Source organism: Micromys minutus, assembly GCF_963924665.1.
Source record: "Micromys minutus genome assembly, chromosome: 9".
Classification (NCBI taxonomy): Eukaryota; Metazoa; Chordata; class Mammalia; order Rodentia; family Muridae; genus Micromys; species Micromys minutus.
In genome coordinates, this window is record NC_137978.1 from 58,501,993 (window position 1) to 58,521,596 (window position 19,604).

The window sequence follows — 19,604 nt, forward strand, 5'->3', positions numbered from 1 at the left end:
GGTCTCCTGGGCCTGAAGGTGGTAAGGAGCCACGCTGACCATTAGTACCCAGTCTGAGCCACCATGGCCCATCTTGTGGTTTACTACCATCTATTTTCAGTATTTAGTACCTCTGTTCCAGGTTATTTCTGTACCCCAAAATTCTATGCAAACACAACTCTACACCCCGAGAGCTTTTCATACCGGTTTATATGTTCAGCTCTCAACCCATAAACCATCTACACAAAATTACATCATATAGACAAAGATACTTCCCTTTATATAAATTGCTATACCTATACAATCCTTAATGTTCATCGCCATTTAGCATCAATTAATATAGCCTAGTTTTAGCTGGTCCTTGGAAAACTCGATTTTGCAATGATGTCTTTCACTCTCTGTCCTCTGACATCCTCAGAGCTCTCTGTACTCTCTCCTCCCTCACCCTGCCCAGTCACTGGCTTTCCTTTATTTTATTTATCAAAATGGAAAAGTTCAGATGGAGTCATGTGACTAGGCAGCACTTCTTGGGGAAGTGGAATTAACATTGAAATAACAGCTTCAGGACAATCTACTTGGAGTAAGGGCTATTATGGTTGGAAAGGCTAAATGGAAGCCTTTAGAATTGCCTGTGCCAAAGAAAATAGTGAATCAAAAACAATATCGGATTCCTGAAGAAATTGCAGAAAATGCAGCCACTATCAAGGACTTGAAAGATGCAGGTGTGTTGGTTCCAACCACATCTCCCTTTACCTCTCCTATCTGGCCAATACAGAAGACAGATGAATCATGGAGAATGACAGATGACTATTGAAAAGTAAATCAGGCAGTATTGCTAATAGCAGTTGCTGTATCAGAAGTAGTTTCCTTACATGAGCAAATTAACACATCTTCTGGTACCTGGTATCCTGCTATTGATCTAGCAAATGCCTTCTTCTCAGTACCTGTCCAGAAGGACCACCAGATGTGATTTGCTTTATTTGGCAAGGACAACAGTATACTTTTACTGCTTTGTCTCAAAGATATTAACTCTCATTCCCTATGTCATAACTGAGTCAGAAGGGATGTTAATCATTTTTTGTCTCTCCCACAAAATAATACATTGGTGTACTATATTAATGACATTATGCTGATTGGACCAAGTGAGCAGGAAGTAGCAACCACTTAGGACTCAGTGGTAACACATATGTGTATCAGAGGATGGGAAATAAATCTAACCAAAACTCAAGGACCACCTCCTCGGGGAAATTCTTAGGAGTCCAGTCGTGTGGGGCATGCAGAGATATTCCTTCTAAGGTGAAAGATAAGTTACTGCACCTGGCCCCTCCCAAAACCAAAAAAGAAGCACAAGGTTTAGTGGGCCTATCTGGATTCTGGAGACAGCACATTCCTCACTTGGGTGTGTTACTAGTCCCCTTTACTAAGTAAATCAGAAAGCTGCTAGTTTTGTGATCAGACCAAGGAAGTTACTGAAGTCACCAGCAAATTACATAAAAAAGTTACTCAAATGCCTATGGGTTCTACTCCTGTTACAATGCCATGTTCTGCCAAGCATGCACCTATAGCCTCATGGGGTGTTTTCTAAGATAGGCTGACTGAAGAAGAGAAGATTAGGAACTGGTTTACTGATGGTTCTGCACCTTAAGCAGGTATCATCCGGAAGTGGATAGCTACAGCATTACAACCCATTTCTGGGACAACATGGACAGATACAGGTGAAGGAAAATCTTCGCAATGGGCAGAACTTCAGGCAGTACATATAGTATTACAATTTGCTGGGAAGAAGAAATGAACAGATGTACGATTGTTCACTGACACATGCGCTGTAGCTAATGAATTGGCTGGATGGTCAGAGCCTTGGAAAAACCACAATTGGATAATTGGTGAGTAAGACATCTGGGGCAGAAGTATGTGAATAGATCTCTCCAAATGGGCAAAGATTGTGAAGACATTTGTGTCCCCTGTAAATGATCACCAAAAGGTGACTTCAGCTGAGGAGGGATTTAATAATTAAGTGGATAAGCTGACCCTTTCTGTGGAAATCCAGCCTCTTTCCCCAGCAATCCCTGTCATTGCTCAATGGGCACATGAACTAAGTGGCCATGGTGGCTGAGATCGACGTTAAGCTTGGGCTCAACAATATGAATTTCCCCTCACCAAGGCTGACCTGGCTACAGCTGCTGCTGAATGTCAGATCTGCCAACAGCAGAGACCAACACTGAGCCCCAGATATGGCACCATTCCTTGAGATACCCAGCCCAAACCCTGGTGGCAGGTTGACTACATTGGACCACTTCCTCCGTGGAAAGGACAATGCTTTTTCCTTACTGGAGTAGATACTTATTCTGTTTATGGATTTGTCTTTCCCGCACATAATGCTTCTGCCAAAACCACCATTTATGGACTTATGAAATGCCTTATCCATCATCATGTTATACCACACAGCATTTCTTCTGATTTAGGAACTCATTTCACAGCCAGAGAAGTGTGAACATGGGCCAATATTCATGGAATCCACTAGTCTTAACATGTTCCTCATCATCCTGAAGCAGCTGGTCTGATAGAAAGATGGGATGGCCCTTTGAAGATGCAGTTACTCGGCCAATTAGGCGGCAGCCCACAGACTGGGGCAGAGTTCTTTAGGATGCAGTATATACTTTGAATCAGGGTCATATATATGGTACAGTTTTTCCCATAGCCAGGATCCATTGTTCCTTGAATCAAGGGGTGGAAAAGGGAATAGTTCCACACACTATAACTGGTAGTGACCCTCTAGGAAAATTTCTACTTCCTGTCATCTCATCTCTAGATTCTGTTGTCCTATAAGTTTTATTTCCAGAGGGTGGAGATGGCTGAGCTCAAGGTCATCTGGGAGAAGCAAGTCCCAGATCTGGGCCTGGTTATACACATCTTTAATCTGGGACACACCTTCAGTTGAAGACCTACATAAGGACATTGGAACAAGTAAGGTGCTCTCTCTTTCTCTCTGTCTCTATCTCTCTGTTTCTCTCTCTCTCTCTCTCTCTCTCTCTCTCTCTCTCTCTCTCTCTCTCTCTCTCTCTCTCTCTTTCTCTTGTGTGTCTTTCTCCCTTCCTCCCCCCTGTCTCCCTTTCTTCCCCGGTCTCTCTGCCTGCCTTCCTTCTTGTCTTGCATGACTGAGCATGTGTTAGATTCTTGAACTTCAAAATTGTTGCTGGTCATTGTTAAGGTATTGACTACAGACGGTAAGTCACCAACAAATACCTTGCTATATATAGAATACTCACAAGTTCTGTGACTCTAGAGAACCCTGACTAATACATGTCCTCTCCATATTTTTCTATGCTTGGCAACCTCAACTTAAATCTTAGTTGAACTCAGTTCATACACAGGTTGTTCTTTCTTGTAATTCCCCCAACAGCAGGTCACAAACAAAGACAGGTTGTTTGGATACACACATTTATTTGTCTCTTTTCTGTCCCACTATTTGTTCAGGGTACATCCTGAAATGAATTGCAGGGCTGTTGTTCAGACCATGGCCAGCTGTGAAAAAAAATAGGGCTTCATAGGAAGTCCTAACCACATAGCAGGAGAAAGCTGAGCTGAGCTACATGAGGCATTGCCTTTGACAATATGAAATCACTAGAGATAAAAAGAATAAAAATTTTAATTACTAAGAAACAATCGAGATGAAAAACATGGGAGTAGACCAGTGATGCATAAAGACAATGAAACATAAAAATTAACAACAATAAATTGTTCAAACAATGCATACAGTTGAAAAACGCATACATATAGTGAATTTGTTAGAGAGCAGGTTTTTCCATGGTAGAAGGAAGAGCATCAATGAAATACTTTTGAACATGCTGCTATGTCATTGTCAGCTTCTGCTGTCTGCACCTGAAACACACAGCAACATTGTCCATGTCTTTAATTAATGAGGTGACGCGACTGTGTCATTGAGGATTGCACATATCTGCATATGATAGACACTTAATTGAAAATTCAATATTCACTCTCTCAAAATAACATTTAAAATTGCACAGACACCAATCTGGTATGCTCATTAACACATGTGAATTAGTACATTCTGTGAAATAACAAAGTCATTCATCATTCCTGAATCAGGTTCTTTTTCATATAGATGTGCCTTAAGCTTACTCCTTTAAAGTGCAATCTACATGTGGAATTCCTAAATTTACCCTGTACTGTGCACAAATAAAACTGTTTTTTTTTTTTTTGTTCTGCACTGAAGGTAGATCCCATGTTATACATGCAAATCCTTTTCCTTTTGTTGCAATGCACAGTTCACGACATATAGAAGTTTAGCCAACCATTCTCAGGCACAATGCCATTTAATCTTAGAGCCAAACTAAAATTCCTGGCATGGCTTAAAACCCATGACTCTGCCATGGGCAATGGGGCCATTTAATGAGAAAGCCCCAGCCCCACATCTTACTTCTTGAGAGCCAGTGAGATGCCCTGTGTTGGGTATAATGGTTCCTGCAATAACCGAGTCTATTTTGGCCACTTGCTGGTCACCCAGAGACTTGGTCATTGACTCTGCACCTTCTAACTCTTAACACCAAGGGTATTCATCACTAGAAAAAGCATCACCTGTCACCAACAGGGAGTTCTCTACATATGCAGCAAGGGCACTGAGCTTGATCAGAGCAAGTGTTATTTGATTGTAGACATCATCTTTAAATTCCTTTGACTGAAACTTTTGTTTATCACAGTGTCATGGGCTCTTACCTTTTTCAAAATTTTTGGTAGGTTGCAGCCTTCATATCCCTTCTATTTTACTCCCATGAGAGGAAACTGTGAAAGCATCCCTCTTGTTTTTTTGTGTAATGTGTCTAGATACTAAAATACATTCTCTTCCACCCTTTTCCTATACCTAAGAAGAATAGGTAGAGAATAGAAAAGTAAAGGTTGAAATCCCAGAATCTAAGCTCTCTAGTTTCCTCCCTGTCTAATGCTAAATTTCCAAAATATTTTTTAAAATGATAACATATCTATAATTCATAAAATTGCTCGAAGCTTCAACCCTACATAAAGGACTGTGACAATGGTCTTCTATTTTCTGTTTCTAGCTGAATTGGGTTGAATAATTCTCTATTGTGGGCCCAAAGAGAAACAGGAAATTTATTTTGGGCAAAAAAGGACTAGGTGGTATCATTTGTCTTCTAGTCACTGTGTTTTGAGAAAGTTCGCTGCTTAGCTGAGATCTTGGCTATGGTGGTCTGAAAGGCTAGATAATCAAGCTGGATGTTCTGGAATAGTTCTGGAAGCAAGCCTTTAGAAGAAACAGGTTTGATGTATTTGAGGTAGAATCAAACAAGGAGCCAGAATGGAAGGTTCCAGAACCTCAGCATCCTGGAGTATGAATTAGATCAGGGCTATCTCTCTCTCTCTCTTTTTTTCCTGCAGTATACAAAACTCATAAGCAACTTAAAATTCTGTAAAGACATTCATATGGAGCATTCAGGGTGAAGACAAATAAAGACAACTAAGTTCCTCTCTTCAGAGGTTAGTTTGATCACATAATCAAACTAAAATATAAATTTCCATTCATGCCATGTTAAAGGATGATATGTAACAAAAAGTCATGAGAATTTTGTCCTGAATAAGCATTCTTAACTCTGTATAGACATTTAAATCTCAGTTCCAGTGCTGTCTCCATATACAGGGACACATCACTACATATACATTATTTATGTTTTTGAGTATGTTCTTCTCCCAATTTTTTTTTTATAACCAGGGTCCTTCGTCATGTCTACGTTTTCAACCTTTAATGAACCCATAGTGTTTCTTTACTGTTGGAAATATATGCATAGAGCAGTTCCCAAAGGTTAAGGCCTGGTGAGAAGGATATATGAGCAGCCAGGGGGCAGAGAGATCTCTGCAGAGTGCGCACAGAAAGTATGCCTCTGCCCCACCTGATCCAGGGACCAGGAACCCAGCATTGTGACCTCTGTTCCCACCCGGCAGTTTGGGGCGAAAAACAGGGCTCGGACCATCTGCCACCTGGACCAGTGGAGATCGAGGGACACAGACCAGGTACAAGTGAAAAGCAAGAACATCACTGACAACAAGATGGCAAGAGGAAAGCGAAAGAGCATATCCCAAGGAAACCAAGACAACCTGGCAACACAAGCACCCAGCTATCCCAAAACAGCAAACAGCAGAATGCCAAACACCCCAGAAAAAGAAGACAAAGACATAAAATCATACCTCAAGACGATGATAGAGATCCTTAAACAAGAACAGAAGGAAAAGCAAAAAGAATCAGAAGCTTTTAAAGAGGAAACAAGAAAAACACTCAAAGAAGTCAAAGAACTAGAGGAAATCAGAACCAAAGAGATGAAGGAATGGAAGAAGGAATTTAAAACGGAAATTGACACAATAAAGAAAACAATAAAAGAGATAACCCAATCAGGAGTCACAGAAGCAAGCATTTCCAATAGATTACAAGAGATGGAAGAGAGAATCTCGGGGGCCGAAGACAACATTGTAAACATAGACAAAACAGCCAGAGAAGATGCAAGAACCAGAAAACTCCTAACCCAAAATGTCCAGGAGATCCAGTACACGATGAGAAGACCGAACCTAAGAATAATAGGAATAGAAGAGGGAGAAGAGTATCAACTAAGAGGCACAGTAAATATCTTCAACAAAATTGTAGAAGAAAACTTCCCTACCCTTAAGAATGAGATGACCATGAGCATAAAAGAAGCCTTCAAAACTCCAAATAGGTTGGATCAGAAAAGAAATTCCTCCCAACACATAAGAGTCAACACACCAAGTCCCAAAGCAAAGAAAGAATACTAAAAGCAGTAAGGGAAAAAGGTCAGGTAACATATAAATGCAGACCAATCAGAATTACACCCGATTTCTCAGCAGAGACTATGAAAGCTAGCAGAGCCTGGACAGACATCATGCAGACCCTAAGAGAGCACAAGTGCCAGCTCAAGCTGTTGTACCCAGCAAAACTATCAATCACCATAGATGGAGAGATGAATATAATTCAAGACAAATCTAATTTTACACAATATCTGACCACAAACCCAGCACTACAATGAATTATAGGTGGAGAACCCAATACAATGAGGGGAACTACATCCTAGGAAAAAAAGAAAACTCCTAAGGAAGAAAACCAAAAGAAGGAAGAGACACAGACACAACTCAACCTACAAAAGCAATGATAACAGGAAACAGCAACCACTATTCCTTGATATCTATTAACATAAATGGACTCAACTCCCCAATAAAGAGACATAGGCTATCAGACTGCATGCATAAATAAAATACAGCATTTTGCTGCATACAGGAAATTCATCTCAGAGATAAAGACAGACACTATCTCAGAGTAAAAGGTTGGAAACAAAACTTCCTAGGAAACAAGCCCAAGAAGCAAGCTGGAGTGGCTATTCTAATATCGAATAAAGTAAATTTCCAACCAAAAGTTATCAAAAAATATAAGGAAGTACACTTTTTACTCATTACAGGGGAAATCTGTCAGGAGGAACTTTCAATCCTTAACATATGTGCTCCAAATACAAAAGCACCCACATTCATAAAATAAACCCTACTAAAGCTCAAAAAATACATTTCACCTCACACAATAATAGTGGGAGACTTTAATACCCCACTCTCACCAATGGACAGTTAATGGAAACAGAAACTGAACAAGGACACTGCAAAACTAGCAGAGACTTTGAAGCAACTAGAATTAATAGATATCTACAGAACATATCATCCTAAAGTAAAAGAATACACCTTCTTCTCAGCACCCCATGGCACCTTCTCGAAAACTGACCACATAATTGGACACAGAATGATCCTCAAGCGATATAAGAAGATTGAAATACTCCCATGCATCCTCTCAGATCACCATGGTCTAAGGCTGGCCTTTAACAACAACAAAGACAACAAAAAGCCCACATACACATGGAAACTAAACAATGCTCTGTTAAACTATAGCATGGTCAAAAAAGAAATAAAGAAAGAAATTAAGGATTTTCTAGAATTCAATGAAAACAAAAACACAACATACGCAAACCTATGGGATGCAATGAAAGCAGTACTGAGAGGAAAACTCATATCCCTGAGCGCTTCCAAAAAGAAACTAGAGAGAACATACATCAGCAACTTGACAGCACAGCTAAAAGCTCTAGAACAAAAGGAAGCAGATAAACCCAAAAGGAGTAGACGGCAAGAAATAATCAAACTTAGGGCAGAAATAGACCAAATAGAAACAAAATGAACCATTGAAAGAATCAACAAAACCAAGACTTGGTTCTTTGAGAAAATCAACAAGATTGATAAACCCCTAGCTAGACTAACTACAGGGCAAGGAGAGAGTATACAAATTAATAAAATCAGAAAGGAAAGTGGAGACATACCAACTGAAACTGAGGAAATTCAAGAAATCATCAGATCCTACTACAAACACTTATACTCCACAAAGTTGGAAAATCTGGAGGAAATGGATGAATTCCTAGACAGATATACGATCCTAAAGTTAAACCAGGACTAGGTAAACCATCTAAATAATTGCATAACACCTAAATAAATAGAAGAAGTCATCAAAAGCCTCCCAACTAAAAAAAGCCCAGGCCCAGACGGATTCAGTGCAGAATTTTATCATTTATTGCGGACATAACACCAATACTCTCTAAACTATTCCACAAGATAGAATCAGATGGAATACTACCTAACTCATTTTTTGAGGCTACAATAACCCTCATGCCTAAACCACACAAAGACCCTACAAGGAAAGAGAACTTCAGACCAATCTCACTTATGAACATTGATGCAAAAATACTCAACAAAATCCTTGCAAACCGAATCCAAGAACACATCAAAACAATCATTCACCATGACCAAGTAGGCTTCATCCCTGGGATGCAGGGATAGTTTAATATACAGAAATCCTTCAATGTAACCCACCATATAAACAAACTCAAAGAACCAAATTACATGGTCATCTCACGAGATGCTGAGAAAGCATTTGACAAAATTCAACACCCCTTCATGTTAAAAGTCCTGGAAAGAACAGGAATCCAAGCTCCATACCTAAACATAATAAAAGCAATATACAGCAAACCATCAGCCAACATCAAACTTAACAGTGGGAAAATTGAAGCAATCCCACTAAAATCAGGAACTCGACAAAGCTGCCCACTCTCCCCCTTCCTATTCAACATAGTACTGGAAGTCCTGGCTGGATCAATTAGACAGCAAAAGGAAATCAAAGGGATACAAATCAGAAAGGAAGAAATAAAAACATCGCTCTTTGCAGATGACATGACAGTGTACTTTAGTGGCCCCACAAATTCCACCAGAGAACTTCTAAAGCTGAAAAGTTCAGCAAAGTGTCTGGATATAAAATTAACTCAAACAAATCAGTAGCCTTCCTATATTCAAAGGATAAACATGTGAATAAAGAAATTAGGGAAAAGATACCCTTCACAATAGTCACAAAAACTATGAAATGCCTTGGTGTGACTCTAACTAAGCAAGTGAAGGACCTGTATGACAAGAACTTCAAACTCTAAAGAAGGAAATCGAGGAAGATCTCAGAACATGGAAAGATCTCCCATGCTCATGGATTGGAATGATCAACATTTTAAAAATGGCCATCCTACCAAAAGCAATATACAGATTAAATGCAATCCCCATTAAAATTCCAACCCAATTCTTCATTGAGTTGGAACGAGCAATGGACAATTTCATCTGGAATAACAAAAGGCCTAGAATAGCAAAATCCATCCTTAACAATAAGAAAACATCTGAAGGAATCACTATCCCTGACCTCAAGCTATATTACAAGGCAATTGTGCTGAAAACTCCATGGTACTTGTACAGAAATAGGCATGTGGATCAATGGAATAGAATAGAAGATCCAGAAATGATCCCTCACATATATGGTTCCCTGATTTTTGACAAAGGAGCTGTAAACATTCAATGGAAAAAGGACAGCCTAATCAACAAATGGTGTTGGTCCAACTGGCACTCATCATGCAGAAGAATGAAAATAGACCCTTTCTTATCTCCTTGTACAAAGTTCAAGTGTAAGTAGATCAAAGATCTCCACATTAAACTAGATACACTGAAACTATTAGATGAGAAATTAGGGAAAACCGTAGAACTCATAGGCACAGGAGAAAATTTTCTGAACAAAACACCAATGGCTCAAGCTCTAAGGTCAAAGAATAATAAATGGCACTTAATGAGATTGCAAAGTTTCTGTAAGGCTAAGGACACTGTCAAGAAAACAAAACGGCAGCCAACAGAATGGGAAAAGATCTTTGCCAACTCCATATCAGATAGAGTCCTAATATCCAAGGTATACAAAGAACTCAAAAATCTAGACACCAGAGAATCAAACAACCCTATTAAAAATGGGGTACAGAGCTATACAAAATTTTCTCAATTGAGGAATATGGAATCGCTGAGAAACATCTAAGGAAGTACTCGACATGACATCCTTAGCCATCATGGAAATGCAAATCAAAACAACCCTGAGATTCCACCTCACACCAGTCAGATTGGCTAAGATCCAAATCTCAGATGACAGCAGATGCTGTCGAGGTTGTAGAGAAAAAAGAACACTTCTCCACTGTTGGTGGGGTTATAAACTGATACAACCACTCTGGAAATCAGTCTGGCGATTCTTCAGAAAATTGGACATAGTACTACCTGAAGATCCAGCTATTCCACTTCTGGGCATATACCCCAGAGACAATCCAATATACAACAAAGATACATACACCACAATGTTCATAGCAGCTCTGTTTATAATAGCCAGAAGCTGGAAAGAACCCAGATGTCCTTCAGTAGATGTATGGATACAAAAATTGTGGTACATTTACACAATGTAGTACTACTCAGCTATCAGAAACAATGACTTAACCAAATTCTTTTTTTTTTTTTTATTTTAGACCTTTATTAACAGGTTCTAGCAGTTTGTTGACTTTTTTGAAAAAAATAAGTTGTCAACTTTATTACAAATTAAAAATGAAGTTCTTAAAAAATCTCAACTTGACCAGATATGAAACAATTTAAAAACCGTTAAAGGTGTATTAAGAGAAACCAGATCTTTCTTTTTTTCTTAAAAAAAATGTTTGTTATTACCAAAAAGTGACATCTTTAGGTAAAAATAATAAAAACCCCATGCTGCATAGATAATGCAGATTGTTCTAGTGTATCTGCTCAACGGGCAAAGAGCAAGCACTTAAGGTCTTCAGCTCCAATCTTTGTTCATTTCTTATTGCTGGAATTTCATATTTATTTCTTCTTGTTGGATGACTAAACCATATGATGTTAGAGATAGTAAGCCAGCATTTACTCAGCCCTGCCCTGCTCAGCCTCGGGAGTGGCCGAATTCTCAGCTGGTGAATTGGCTGCTTTTGTCTCTTTGCCATCTTGTGGTTTAGGGTTCTCTGGGCGTCTGCATCGGTAGTTGAAGTTGCGACGATACCAACGTTGAGGTGGCTGCTGACCTTGGGTCTCATCTCCTTGATTTTCTTTGTCCTCTTTATTGCCATCGTCTCTAGGCTGTCTTTGACAAGGGGGGGCCCTGAAATGAATACTGCGGAATCGTGGTCTGTAACCCCATCTAATACTGTGGTCAATGCGCATAGGGTCTCCGCATGTAGTAAGGTGGGAACCTTCGCCTGAGATAGGGCCGGTGTTGTTGGGCCTGGCCTTCAGGAGCACTTTCCAACCCCTTGTTCTTTTCCCCACTCTCAGTATTCTGGTAATTTGGCTAGTAATTGCGTGGAGGACCCCTACGATGTGAATAGCATCTCTAATGGTTACGGTCTGCTGCATATTTACTGCCTTGAACTGGAACTCCACCAGGGCCTGTAACATTTGCTGCCTCCGCACCCTTTTCTCCTTCGACAACATCAAACTCCACAGTCTCTCCATCTCCTACACTGCGAAGGTACTTCCTGGGGTTATTCTTCTTTATGGCTGTCTGGAATACAAATACGTCTTCCTTGGTGTCATTCCTGTTGATGAAACCATATCCATTCTTTACATTGTACTGTTCCCAACCTTCCTTGCAATGACCTTCTTGTCCCCGCTGGCGGGCGCCACCAATGTGTGGCCGCCTGGGGCCGCCACTACCCAAGCTGCTGCCCTTGGAGCCAGGCTTGGTGTTGGCGGCGCTGAGGTCGGAGGCTGGGGCAGCGGGCAGCTGCTGGGTCTCGGCCTAGTTGCTCATGATTGCGGTGATGGTGACTGGGGCCTGCGGCGAAGGCTGTGGCTCCTCCCGGGTGTGATGGTGACTAGGCCGCGGTGGCAGTGGCGGTAGGGCTCTCTGGAGTCCGCTCTCTGCTCCCGCTACTGATCGAACTCGACTTAACCAAATTCTTAAGAAAATGGTTGCATCTAGAGAATATCATCCTGGGTGAGATAACCCAGTCACAAAAGAACAGACATAATATGCAGTCACTGATAGTGGGATGCTAACCCCAGAGGCTCAGACTGCTCCAGAAACAACTCACAGACTGTGTGAAGTTCAAGAAAAAAAGAAAACAAAACAAAAGAAACAAAAAATAATAAAAAAAAAAAAAACATTATGCTCAATCCTTACACACCAAGAAAACATTGACTGATTCCGGGTTACATCCTGTTTTACATGTACTTTTTGCTCATTGTAACTAGTAAGACCTTAATGCAGAGTATCAAACCTTAAAAAAAAGAAAAAAAAAAAAAACCCAAGCACTGACAAAAATGTATTTGTATACATTTATGCAAAAATGTTTAAAATTTTTGTCTTTTATCTTTGTTTTTTAAAATAAAGTTTTAAAAAATTAATAAAAAAATAAACTCTCAAAAAAAAAAAAAAAACAAAGGACATTTAAAAGAGAGAAAAGAATGATGGAAGAAATGTACATTTTACAGGAAGGGGTTTGAAGTGATTAAATTCCAACAACTTCATTAACATATCCATCCTGTCAGCTAACTAACCACTTGGGGCAGACAATCCATAAAATAAATTTTCTCAGCAGATTTTAAGTATATAAACATGATTAGCTAGAGTCACTATGTTATCTAGTAGGTCTCTAGAACTTAAGCTATCATTGCATTTTATTAGTATTTGCTTGTTTTCTTCCCCCTCCTTCCTCAAGCCTCTGGGACATCTTTCGTTTTCTACTTCTGTGAGTGACTTGTTTAGATTCACAGTACTTCTCTGTATGTGTCCTACATTTCACTTAGCATGACCCTTCCCCAGACTCATGTAAATTGCTGCAAGTGGCTTTTATGATTTAATAACATTGTTCTGCAATATTTATCAAAGAAAAAAAAAAGAAGGTAAAAGGAGGAGATAGGGGACCATGAAAGGCAGCCTAGTTCCTGGTTAAGCTAAGGTTAGAAACCTCAGAAACCCCAGAAGAGATGGTAGGCTTTTCACTGTTTCCTGGGCACTAGCTCCTTGTTACTACCTGCAGCCCCGGTAGGTTTGTGGCCAACAGTTGCATAAGGGCAATGCCTCAAGCCACTCCACAGGTAGAGCACTTGACCTGTGGTCACATAGTCTCAAGACAGATCTCTATTTTAATGAGGTACCTAAAGGCCTGGAGGTTTAGCCAATAAGCTATCCTTCTCAGACTCATCTCCCTGTAAAAATTATTAAACCTCAGTCCCACCCTGAGAAGTGAGCTTTGGTTTTATACATCCATTTTCCTCCATGGCCGTAAATACCTTAAAACCATGTACTGCCTCTTTTCATTGGGTTCTGCTGTAGGAAGCCAAGCAGAAGGTCTTTGCCAATGGGCCTGTCATCTAATCTTCTGTAGAAGGCCTTTCTGTGATTTCAGCCGTGGCTGCCACCAGCTGACAAGTCAAGAACTATCTGCACATGTCCAGCTGGAGCTCCATCACTTCCTCCATTGGCTCTTGGCTAGATCTAGCCTGTTCTCTACCTCCCCAAAACACGCACTCCTTCTCAGCTTTTCTGAGGGTCTTATCAGTGCCTGGGTGTCAGACAGCATGATAATCAGACAGCCCCAGCCTCTGCAGGACCTGGGACCACCAAAGTGAGCTCTGGCTGCCCTGTGCCTCAGACTGTGCTTCTCCATGCCTGAGTGGTTACCTGGGACTTCCCTACTGCCTAACACCTGCCCAGCAACAGTCTGGGGTAAATATGGTTAATGTCCAGCCTCTCTGAGATGCCTAGTCCTGTTGTTGAAGATCCACAGGACACCAACAATATTCCACCCCTAGTATGGATGAGGATACACAGGATCCCATGAACATTCCACCCCTAGTAATGCTGGGATCCAAAACAAGTACACTCACCCCAGGCTTCCATCTTATGTAGACATAGGTTTCCCTATGTATTCCATCCTTGCCAAGAAATGAAGGTCCTCGTGTCTCAGCTCAGCTATCAAGTTTGAGCTGCCACCTACTCTGTGCGTTTAATTTTATATTTTACTGGGTCTTACCATGTTTGCTGTATCAAGGTTGTAGCTGGTAAACCCTGGTTCCAACCATTCTCAGTTTCCAGAGTAGTGAGATGAGTGGACGTTTTTCTCACTCTGCTCTCAGGGTCCTTCCTGAGGCCCAGGTAAGAAGATATGTTAGTTTGTACTAAGGGCTGAAGAGAGTTGACTCAATCACTTAGAACGCTGGATGATCTTGTAGACAAGGATGATGTTGAAAGACCAGGATAAATCCAGACCCCCTAACAGGTAAAGTAGAAGACTCCTAGCAGGTAGAGTAGAGCCAAAAATGTAAGATAGCCAGTTGAGTGAATTTGTTCCAGGAACTAAGTGAGCATAAAACTTATAGCCGTTTCAGCAACTCTGTTCTAGGAACATACTGACCATAAAAAGTTAGATTAAAATCTTGTGAACAATATTAAGAAACCAGGTGTTTCCCTGGCGATTCTTCCCTGGTATTTTTGGCATTTTCCAATGATGTACTCCCTCCCCCCTGGGGTTGTGGTTTTGTCCTTTAAAAACCCCTTCTCCCAGCCACTTGGGGTCGAACTCCTTTACCCTTGGGTGGGATAGAATCTCAACTCCAGTGCACTGGTTTTGTTAATAAACCTTGTGTAATTGCAGCAAGGACAGACTCTTGTGAGTTATTGGGGATAGGGGCATGTTATTCCAAGAGTTGAGTGAGGGTCTCCCCTCTGCGGGGGTCTTTCAATAGCAAGGTCAGAAGAGAAATGACTCAATCACTTAAAACACTGGATGATCTTTTAGAGAACCTGGGTTTGTTTTCCAATACTTACAAAGCTTCAAACAGTGTGTTATGACAGAGCAAGCAAGACAAAGCCGCCACTCTTCCATCATGTACTGTTGCTGAGACCATTCTTGGTTTAACTAGATTTCATCTCCTTGAGGAAACCTATGAAAATTACTCAACTCCAGTTCTAGAAACCCAAGACCAGGATATCCTGGATGACTTAGCCTGTTAGTGCTGGAATCCCCTCTGGTTATTTGCTTTTCTCAGATCTATTAGTGAGTGCTGCCACCTGTGAGGATTCTGCTTCAGATGCCTGATGTGAAAATCTGACACTCAGGACACAGTGCACTTGGCAGCTCAGCTCCCTTTTCCAGGATCAGAAATGAAGAGCCATATTTGTGTACAGTTATCTCCCTATGGACATCTGTGCATTAACCATGATTTTTGCTATAACAAACTAACTCAACTATTTTGAATCTAATTTATGTTTGTTTTTTAAAATAATATTTATTTATTTAACATGTATGACAACTTTGTGTTCATGCATATGAGAAGATGGCATCAGATCTTATAATAGATACTTGTTAAGCCACCATGTGGTCCAGGGAATTAAACATAAGACCTCTGAATGAGCAGTCTGTGCTCTTAACAACTAAGTCATCTCACCAGCCACTCGGAGCTAATTTAAATCAAGCATTTGTTATATATTAAATATTCATGAAGAAATTGGCCTTAAATAGAACCCCCCCACTTCCAATTAACAAGAATATCCTCAATCAAATGTTATAAATTTAAAAAATTTTTACTCCTAAAATCAATTAGACCACTGAATGTTCCCATGAGCTGTTTTCCAAAAGAAGTACCACTCCCAGCATTCTAGAAAGTTATGTGGTTGCTAGGCTGAGTAGGCCTCCAGGTTTATTTTGAGAAGTACAGAGGCAAGCTATCCATCTTGATTGCTGGAGGAAGAAGAGGAAGTGCATACCTGGTGCTCTGACACACTTCAACCTTCTTCACCAGGCTCAGGGAAGCTTCAAAACTGCTACATGGTGAGCACAGGGTCATTGCCCATGTCTGGGTGAAGCTGGCTGCAGAACCTCAGGAGCTAGTGTGGTGTGGGGCTGGGTGGTAAGCAGTAGACAGATGGGGCTCCCTGTGCAGTCTCATTTAGTTCTGGTTATTCCCTGGCCCAGACAGACCTTATTTACCACCAGCAATTAGGCCCATCCCCATTGGTACTTTATGTGTTCTCTACTGGTAAAATGAACAACAAAAAAAAGAAAGATTAAATACAATTAATTGCCAGTTTAGTGAAAAGCTGTTCTTGTATGAGTTCTTCCTCAGCAGAGACTGAACTCTGTGAAGAAATGTGGGTGTGAGAGGAGGGCAGTAAAGGAGAAAAGAGAGAAAACAGGCATCAACAGAGAGAAGAGAAGGAGAGGGCAGGAGAGACAGACAGAGACACAGAAAGAGAGAGAGACAGACACAGTGGGAGAGAAACAACAGACAGAGAGGGTGGGAAGGAGGGAGGGAGATAGATAGGGAAAAAGACAGAGATAAATAGATAGGGAGAGAGATGAATAGATAAAGGAAGAGTAATTAGAGAGAGAGAAAGATAGATAGATAGAGATAGAGAGATAGAGAGATAGAGATAGATAGATAGATAGATAGATAGAGAGAGAGAGAGAGAGAGAGAGAGAGAGAGAGAGAGAGATTGAGAACTGCTTAATCTTTAAGTTTGTAAATGAATTTTTAGCCAGAACAGCTGAGCTGAGCAGTCAGCAGGAAGTTAGGAAGAACAAAGAAAGGTGAGATATTTTAGCCTCAAATCTCTAGGTCCCAGAATATTCTAAGACTAGATAGGATTGTATAGAGACTAGAAATTTTCATGACTAGGCTAGGTAAGCAGACTGAGGTTATAGACCACAGAGGAGACAATTATATCAAGTGAATAAAAGTACTTTTATAGATCTCTTTTTCTAAATCAAGGAATATGCTTGGGAAAGCTGGTAATGCTCTAAGGCAGGAACTGTTGTGAGGGGTTATGTCACATCTTAAGGACCCAACTCTTGCCACCACATGGGGCTGTGGTGATCAATCCCAGATCCTCTCTCTTTCAGTTGTCTAAGTCTTGAGAGCTGCAGTTGTCTCGCCTACACTGCAGGTTGCAATAGAAAGTGGAGGGCAGAGAGCACAGAATCTCACTGAATCTGTCACCTTGAAAGTGTTTTTCTAGTGTTCTTTAAGTCAGTATGTGTAGAAGAAACATTGATTGTCAAGGCATTTGTAGCAAGAGTTATTAATGGAGACGAGAATCAAACATGCTATTATGGAAAACTGTAAAAATGCAGGAAGATGATTTATTTGAATGATAGGAGAGCTTTGTGCTCAGGAGTCATAGTAAATGAAAAACTAAAAATGTGACTAAGGAACAGACTGAATTGTTTGAATTTACATAGTTACAATAAAATATAGTTTAACCAAAATGTATTAGTGTTAGCCTAGCAGTACATCTTTTTCTTATCTTCTTATCCAATAACCTGCCTTAGGTTTTGACATTTTCAGATTTGGCTTGGAGAATGTGCTTAAACATTTAACATTTTTATATGTTTGTTTGTGTGTATTGTATATTGTATGTTCCAAAACTACATAGCATTACATATGTACTTCCATCACTTGAATAGCCGTTTAAACATTAGTTTTCCATAAAGAGAAGAAAGAAGCCTATTAGAATTAAGTGACCTGGGACCTCTGTAAACCCACAATCTAAACTAGTGAAAACTACCATGAGGAAAATGACCTGGGTTTACTTCCTTCATGAAGCTTATTTTACATTGCTGAGAGCAAGATTTCTGACTTCAGAGATGTAGACAGGACTCAAGAATGAGTGTGTCAGAGACTCTGTGTGTTCTCCATCTGCACATATAGAAGAACTGTCCCTGTCAACATCATGTTTCCTGGCTTCAGTGTGCTGCTTCTCTCTGTGCAGTATTGCTTCCCTTTGTATTTTCTTTAGGACAAATTGGATTGATGCTTTTTTAATTACAATAGATACATCTCTCATAAAATATATTCTGACCATTTATCCCTCCGTCCACTCTTCCCAGCTACCCTGACTCCAAGTATTCTACTCTTCCCAGATCTAGTCCCAATACTTTTCTTCCTCTGTAGAAATGAGCAGTGCCTCGAGACAGGATAGACAATGAACATACAAAAAGCCAATGCAATGGACCTCATATTGAGGCTGGCCAAGTGAACCCAATATTTCGAAAGTTTCTCATGAACAGGTGAGAAAGTCAGAGCTACACCTGCTCCTACTATTAGGAGATTCACAAAATCACCAACTAATAGCCCTCACAGGATCAGAAGACCTGTGCATTCTCCGTGCCTGTCTGTTAAGTCTCTGTGAGTTGTTACTCACAAGGACTTATAAGGCATGAGTTACCTCTCATTGTTTGGGGCTCAAGATAAACTAAATATTGGTTGGTGATTCATACAGTTTGGTGCCACCAGATCCCTGCACAACTTGCACACAATTCAGAATATTGGTGGATGGTTATTGTTTTTTTTTCCCATTTCCTTCAGTATTTAGAATACTAACACTGGAGTACTGCAGTGTTTAGAGTACTAACACTGGCCTAAGTGACAGTTATTTCCACCATTACAGTGTTCTCTCGGCATCTGTGCAGTGTCATGTTCAAGACATCATGGTGGGAAATCAAATTCATGTCCTCTTTTTACTGAGAGGTGAGCACCAACCCACCCCTTGATAATTCCCTCTAACATACCTGGATTCTTGATAAAAATTAAGGTACAGTTGCTTCGCTGGCTTCCTAGGACATTCAGCAGTTGGCCCTGTCTCCTGTCAGAAGAGCTGCTGGGCTGGGAAAGGGGCAGGAGCAGAGCAGGGGTTGGAGCAGGGGTGCATTTCCTGCCGCCACTCTCACAATTCTGTTGTGGATGTCATAGCATTGTAGGGACGTTTGAGGTGCTGTGATTTGTGTTCATGGTGATGTTTTAATTTTCTGGTTTCCAGAATATTTTTCTAAAATAACCTCATAGATTCTTGGCCATATCTTTAGTTTGTGCAGCAGGGTTCTCTCTCTAAAACTTGAACAAAGCTCCTGTCATCCAAATTAATTCAGGCTTTCTTAAATCCTCTGTTCCTCTCTTTGCCATTTCATTCGCCTTTCTCTAGGGGACTGAGTAGGCATCCCAAGAGAGCCTTGTAGATATGAGTTGTAAAAGGGACCACTGCAGATTTGATTGAAGTAGAAAATATTCGTTATAAAGCGCCACCGTATGGCTGTAAATATTAACATTAATTCTGTATAATTATAGTCTTCATTAATTTTACACTGAGGTATATGCAGCCATTGTTGTAAACACAGCCTTTGGAAATGGTTAGATCCTGCAATAAGAATTTTTTTCAG

At 40.4% G+C, this 19,604-nt stretch overlaps 2 pseudogenes across 2 annotated transcripts in view; one reads left to right on the top strand and one right to left on the bottom strand.

Moving 5' to 3' along the window:
• LOC308424371 (small ribosomal subunit protein eS4-like) overlaps positions 1-19,604 on the top strand; it is a 345,312-nt pseudogene that overhangs the window by 261,207 nt on the left and 64,501 nt on the right. The gene's annotated exons all lie outside the window — the stretch shown is intronic.
• LOC308424915 (Y-box-binding protein 1-like) lies at positions 11,311-13,457 on the bottom strand (annotated as a pseudogene). Its single transcript has 2 exons — positions 13,422-13,457; positions 11,311-12,184 (listed from the first exon to the last, which is right to left on the bottom strand). The product of its transcript is annotated as a Y-box-binding protein 1-like (transcript).